Source organism: Microtus oregoni, unplaced genomic scaffold (genome assembly GCF_018167655.1).
Source record: "Microtus oregoni isolate MIOR12 unplaced genomic scaffold, Mior012 000016F_ref0000370, whole genome shotgun sequence".
NCBI classification, from domain to species: Eukaryota; Metazoa; Chordata; class Mammalia; order Rodentia; family Cricetidae; genus Microtus; species Microtus oregoni.
In genome coordinates this window covers 10,776,585-10,784,225 of record NW_024543075.1, presented here as the reverse complement: position 1 = coordinate 10,784,225, position 7,641 = coordinate 10,776,585, and positions in this window count along the sequence as shown.

The window sequence follows — 7,641 nt, the reverse complement described above, 5'->3', positions numbered from 1 at the left end:
GAGCAATACTGGCTGTAGCACCTCTACCCTCAATGGCTGCTCCCCGGGCAGGACAGGTTCACCCTTCTAGACGGAATGGGACAGTAGCTTTCAAAACGTCCTCTTGTCTTGTTCTGATAGTTTCCTTCAGTGGATTCCATTGTGACAAATGACTAAGAACTTCTCTTTGAAGGATGTGGCCAACCATCCCACCAGGCAAGAGCGAGCAGCTTCCAACACCAGAAAAGCTCAGGGTAAGGATAATGGTTCCTGTAGTTGGTACCTTGCTGTCTCCATGGAAATATGGAGACCGCTCTAACCATCTACAACCACCTGCCGGGTACGGAAATTGTCTGACAAAGAAAACGCCCATTTCCTCGTCACCAGCGCCTAAGCGAGCCTTCTAAGGCAGGCCAAAGAAGTCTACGTGTCAACTGCACACAATGGACTCCAAGCCACGGGGGGCTTTGTGCTCTGGGTTTTCTTTAAAAACTCAAATTCTCAGCAGCTGCTTTGATGGGCAGCAGACAGTTGGACGGGGATTTTGTTTTCATCCCCTGGGACCCAGCTAGCACAAATGCCCCCTGCCAGCTCTCTGGGCAGCCCCCTGAGCCCATCTCTTCCAGGATGACCACAGTTCGTCCCTGGAGTCCATTCTGGTTAGCTCTTTCCCACGCAGCAGATAGGGACAGCATGAGCTCTCTCTGCTCACATTTATTCCAGGACTGCACATCCAGAAATAATTAGATAATTCCTACTTTTGACTCCAGTCTGGGGGATGAGCCACGTTGAGCAACTGGGAGGCCGACTGTGTGCTGGGCTTTCTCTGGGGCCACAGCGTCTCCAGACCCTAGCCTGAAACCAGAGACTTCTTTGTCTCAGCCTCTAGCCCGGTCTGCACCTTCTAATCCACGCCTAATTCCACCTGGGTGCTCTGTCTGCTGCCCTTTAAGACATCAAAGCACAGTTGCTCTCGCCAACATAATGGCCGTCTTTGTTATTCCCGCACGACTGGACTCTCTGAAATGTCACTTCCTGGCAGATCTCATTTGGTACAAGTGAAATGGATTTGAAAGTTAATAAGTGCATTTGGACGTGTGTTCCCGGGGAGCTGGTCTCTCTGCCTTCTGTGGGCTCACCTCTGCAGACACCGTGGCTCAATATTATAGAGGGAAGACTTGCAAATCCTGGCAGGGTTTTTTTTGCCTTTTGCTCAATCTTTCCCATCTGAATTTAGGGAGGGAGACATCCCTGGGCCTTTCTACTGCTGTGATTCTCTACTTGGCATTGAGAATATCTCTGTTTTTAATGTTTTTCATGCAGCAGCTATGGTTATATGAACCTCCTGCCGCCCCCCCCCCCCCCCCCAAGATTAAAGGCAACCAACTTCACATCTTGGACTGCTCCCCCACCCCAGAATGATGTGACGGGGTTAATTTTTGTACCTTGTGGGCATAGGCTCCATCTGTTCAGAAACGACAGCCTGGCCCCCTGGTCACCCAACGAAGAAAGTTGACTAGCCTGTCACCCTTTTGAGGTCATTCATTGCTGTACCAGGAAACATTCTTGTATACAGAACTGCCGAACCCACCTACCACCCACCTGTGCCCCTCTGCTCGTGACTCAGGGTGACCATTGTTCCCTATACCTCTACCCCAAAAGAGGCCTAATCTTGCATGTCATTAAGACAACCTTGGAAAGAAGCCTGAAAGGAAACACTGAAGATGATGTGGGTTTCAAGCAGATGGACCATGAAGCCATGAGTGTTCCACGGCTGAAAATGAATCTGTTTTTTAAGGCCAGGGGCCACAAACACTGGAAAGTGCTCTTTCTGGGTGGTTCTCATGATCAGAGTGCTTGTGACTCCAGTCTACTGTCAACTGGCCTCCCCAGGGACCTTCCTGCTCTAGGTATGATGGCCCACGAGTCTATCCTGGAGCTCTTAACCCCAGGCTTAGCTTGGGTGGCAGATAGATTTGTTGCAGTGCAAACTGATCTTTGGGACAGCTTCCAGGAATAAGAATCCAGGGTTCCTTCAGGACTTCACAAGGGCTTGATAAGAGGAAAATCAGTCACTGGCCATAGTGGGTGGAGAGAAGCCACGTCTCTACTCAGCTCCTAGCTTCCTTCCTGAGGTTACCTTATTCTGTGCTCACTGTCCCTGTTAGTGGGGCCCCTGAGCCCCAAGGCTTTTGGGGGGGGGCAGAGCTTACCAACAGGAAAGGTGAACCTCATTTAATAATAATATAAAAGGGTCCCATGCTGGGAGGCTAACTCAAGGGCTCCATTAAACCATGCTAGGATGGCTCCCTCCACACACCCCTGCAGCCCATCCCTGATCTGACTTTGGGGAGCTCTTCAGGAGTACAGGTAGACAAAGTTTCTCTAAAGGGGGTGGTAGCTGTCACAACCTTTCAGCTATTCCTTGAGACATTTGGCTTAGTCACGCTTTTCTGTCTAAAACAACCCTGTGAGCACATTTTGCTCATAATGCCCTTTTAAAATTTTAGAATAGTTTTTCAGACTACAGGTCTGGAAATATAGTTATGAGTACAAAGCAGGTGTAGAAATTTAAATGTTACATATGTACTCTTAAATTGGTTTCGAAAGGGTTGTATCATCTTATTATCTAGCTAGTAATTTCAATGTTACTGCAAAATGTTGAGAGACTTAGCAGTGGGATTTACTTCTTCAACTTATATAAGCTGCTATTTGTACCTAATTACGATGGTAGACAGTTTGGAAAAATACAAGGGAGGGGCGGAGAAAATAAAAATACCTCGTGAAGGTCTTGAGGTCTTGAGGGCTAGAGGATGTGCTTTCTGTAAACTACTCCCAAATAGTTAAGGAAGATAATATATATAATTTGCACAATACACAGGATATTGCATAAATATCATGTTTCTCATATGTAAATGTGGGGGCTGGGGATATGGCTGTCTGTTCAGATCATGGACCACTCTTCTAGAAGACCGAGTTCCATTTGCAGCACCCATCTCTGGCGGCTCAGAAGTGTCTACAATTCCAGGTCCAAGTGATTTGAGGCCCTCTTCTGGCCTTCCTGGGCTCAAAAGTGTCTATAATGCCAGGTCCAGGTGATTTGAGGCCCTCTTCTGGCCTTCCTGGGCACTTCCATTCACAAGCCCCCTTGCAAACGCAGAATTAAATATAATAATAAATATAAAAAACTCAAATATATGTAAATATGTACTATATGTTACATAGGATTAAATATGCTTTGACTATTTCATGCATACATATAATTATGAATATATTATGTAAATAATTGTTTTTCATGGTCATATAAGATGAACTATGTGTGTGTGGGCAATGAATGATAAAACACATGTAGCAAAATATTAACAGTTGCTGAAATTATTCTTTTTTTTTCTTTTCTTGAAACTAGATTCTATTTTCATACAATTTATCCTGTCTATAGTTTCCTCTCCCTCTACTTCTCCCAGTGTCTCCCTTCCTTCCCTCCCATCTGGATCTACTCTCTTTCTGTCTTATTAGAAAGAAACAGGTTTCTAAGAGATACAAACAAACATAGTTAAATGAAATAAAATAAGATGAAGCAAAAATTATCATACTAAAACTGGACATGGCAACCAAACAGGAAGTAAAGAGTCCCAAGATTAGGCACAAGAGTCAGAGACCCACTCATTTGCATAGACAGGAGTCCCACAAAAATATTAAGCTACACTTGGGAAGCAGAGGCAGGCAGAGCTCTGTGAGTTCAAGGCCAGCTTGGTCTACAAGAGCTAGGTACAGGACAGGCTCCAAAGCTACAGAGAAACCCTGTCCTGAAAAACCAAAATAAATAAATAAATAAATAAAATACTAGTCAAATAGCTTTAATGACCTGGTTGGTGCTGACCCTTGAAGCCCTGTGCTTGCTGTTTAGTCTCTGTAAGTTAGTATGCACCTTGCTTAGCTGATTTAGAGGGCTTTGTTCTCCTGGTGTCCTCCATTCCCAGCTGTCCTGCCACAGCAGGTCCTGAATATTCCAACATAGCTGAAACACAAGAAAAAGACCTTAAAATCAACTATATGAAGAGGAGTGAAGTCTTTAAGGAGGAAATGAATAAACACTTTAAAGAAATCCAGAAAAACACAAATAAACAATTGGAGGAAATAAATAAATCTCTTAAAGAAAACACAAACAATAGAAAGGAATGAATAAAACTGTTTGCAATGTGAAAGTAGAAATAGATTCAATACAGAAAATACAAACTGAGGGAATTCTGGAAATGAAAAATTTAGGAATTTGAACAGGAATCAAAGAGACAAAGCTTCATCAGTATAATACAAGAGATAGAAGAGGCACTAAAGATGCAATAGAAGAAATAGATACACCTGTCAAAACAAAATGTTAAATTTAATGAAATTTCTGAGACAAAGCACCTGGGAAATCTGGGATATTATAAAAAGACCAGATCCAAGACCTAAGAATAATAGGAATAAAGGAAGGAGAAGAATCCCAGCTCAAAGGTCCAGAAAATATTTTTAGCAAAATCATGGAAGGAAATTTTCCTAAACTAAACTAGAGAGAGAGAGAGAGAGAAAGAGAGACCTGTAAAAGTACAAGAAGCTTATAGAACACCAAACAGATTAGACCAGAAAAGAAAATCCCCTTGCCACATAATAATCAAAACACTAAACATACAGAAAGAGAAAGAATATTAAAAGATGCAAGAGAACAAGTCCAAATAACATATGAAGGCCTATTAGGATTACATATGACTTCTCAATGGAGACTCTAAAGTCCAGAAGGACCTACACAGATGTCCTAAAGACTTGAAGAAACAAAGACCACAGATGCCAGTACAGACTACCATACCCAGGAAAATGTTCAATCACCATAGTTGGAGAAAATAAGATATTTCATGATAAAGCCAAATTTAAACAATAACTATCTACAAATTCAGCCCTACAGAAGGTACTAGAATAAAAACTCCAAACCAAAGAAGTTAACTATACCCATGAAAAGATAGAGAGTAAGTAATATCAGACCAGCAAAAATCAAAAGAAGGGAAGTATACACACACACACATACACACACACACACACACACACACACACACACACACCGCCAGTAGCACCATCACTACCAACAACAACAAAATAAGAGGGATCCACCATCATTTGTCATTGATATCTCTCAATATCAATGGTATGGTCTCAACTCCCCTATAAAAAGACACCGATTAACAGAATGGATATGAAAATAGGATCCATCCTTCTGCTGCATCCAAGAAATACACCTCAACATCAGGGTGAAGGGTTGGAAAAAAAAAAGATATTGCAAGCAAATGGACCTAAAAAGCAAGACGGTGTAGTCATTTTAATATCTAACTAAATAGACTTCAAACAAAAACAAATCAAAAGAGATAAGGAACGACATTACATGCTCATCAAAGGAAAAAATTCACCAAGATGACATTTCAATTCTTAACCTCTATGCCTCAAACACAAGGGCTCCTAAGTTTGTAAAGGAAGCACTACTACAGCTTAAACCACATGTTGACCCCCACACCCTGATAGTGGGAGACTTCAGTACCCCACTCTCACCAATGACAAACACTGAATAGAGAAATGTTGGACCTAACAGACATTTTTGACTTACGTTATTCTTGTAAGCCCATAAATGGGGTATTTGATGAAAATAAAAATGCATCCATATTTTAAACATTTTTTCAAATTCTATATGTAAGAGTATTTTGTCTGTACCATGTATGTGCCTGGTATACACAGAAACCAGAAAGGGCAATGGATCCCCTGGGACTGGAGTTAAAAGATGATTGCGAGCTACCACACGAGTGCTGGGAATCAAACATGGGTCCTCTGGAAAAGCAGTCCATGCTCTTAACCACTGAGTCTTTTCTATAACCTTGATTTCCATGATTTTGCATAAAATTCATCATTTCCTACCAACCCAGGGTCTGTTTAGCATTCTCAGCAGATGGCTTTGCAACATCAGCCTAATATAAATACATTGCTGTGACCTTTGTCCACAATCCCATGAATATAAACAATTCCCTTCCTGATGAACTTTTAAGTTGTTTCTAATTTTTGACAGATAAAAATAACATTTCCTTACATGTCCCTGAACGCACATCTTTGGCCACATCTTGACGGATTCCCTTCCTGGGCGGCTGTGAGTTACCATCCGGTCCAGTGTGAAAGGCACAGAGCACCCTGCTTCATCTCCATCCCTCTGGCCTCCTATGGTGCTCTTCACAGTTAACAGAAACAGAGCCCAGCTCATAGCAGCTCTGGAGAGGCTGTGGGTTGTCTGCGGGCTTGAGTAACCTCAGGGTCTACAGCTATAGGACACACAGCTGGTTTGGGAGGGCCTCTGGACTACCATCTGCACGCCTCCTCTCTGCAACCATCCCCTCTATCTACTTCCCTTTGCCATTAGCTTCCCTGTCCCGCTCTGGGTTCCAAATGCCAGGTTTCAGCAGCCTGGGATTGACTGCAGTATCCAACACTCCAGGACAGCTTCCCTCCAGGGTGAGTGTGGGCCAGAGAAGTGAGGGATAGAGAACTAGGAGGAAGATAGATCCTGTAAAACAGCATGCCTTGCTGCTTGAGGACCTGAGTTTGAGCCCCAGAACCCATAGGAAAAAGCTGGGCATGGTGGTGCATGAGTTATGTGTATATAATGCCAGCCCTAGGAAGGCAGAGAAAGACAGGTCCCTGGGGCCCACTGGACAGCCAGCCTAGCTGAATCAATAAACTCTGGGATGATCAGAGATTGGCTCAAAAAAAAAAAAAAAAAAAAAAGGAATGACACCTTGAGTTTGGTCTCTGGTCTCCAGAGGCACACACATGCACCCAACACAATACTCTCACAATACACAGAGTGGAAGGGGCATGTCTTGGTAGGTTTATTTATTTCCTTGTTCTAATTTCCAATATTGGTGGTATCTAGTATTTTTGTGTGTGTAGGTCATTTTTTCTTCTTCTGTGAAGGATCTGTTCCGGTCCCTTTGACCATTTTTCTACTGGGATTTTTTTTTTTTAAACTAGAGCTGTATCAAACCTTTAAAAAAATAATTAACCCTATATGATGGTTATCCTTGGTATCAACATGACTATAACTGGAGTTAACTAAAACTCAAGACACCTGTGAGGCTTTTTATTCTTAATTAAATCATAACTCTAGATCTTTTGAAGAGGGAAGATCTGGGCCACAGTATCTGCCAGCAACCCATATAAAGGACATGGAAGAGAAAAGTTTTTGCTTTTTGCCTGCTTGGTCTCCCCGGCAAGTCTATTTCTTCACAAGTATTAGGGCCCATGTCTTCTGGATTCCAGTATATAAAGACTAACTGAGACATCACCCTTGTAGAGTGAACAACTACTGGATTTTTAGACTTATTGTTGGTAGAGGCATTGTTGGATTGGCTGGACCACAGCCTGTAAGCTACTTTAGTAAGTCGTATATGTATATATGTATGTATGTATATATGTGTGTGTTGTGTGTATGTATGTATGCATATACATATATGTGTGTATTCAACCAGTTCTGTTCCTCTAGAGAACTCTGACCAATAAATATACCTTGTGTCATATAATTTCAAATATTTGTTCCATTCTTCCATTTGACTATTTAATTCTCTTTATGATGTCCTTTGATATCCAGCACTGTCA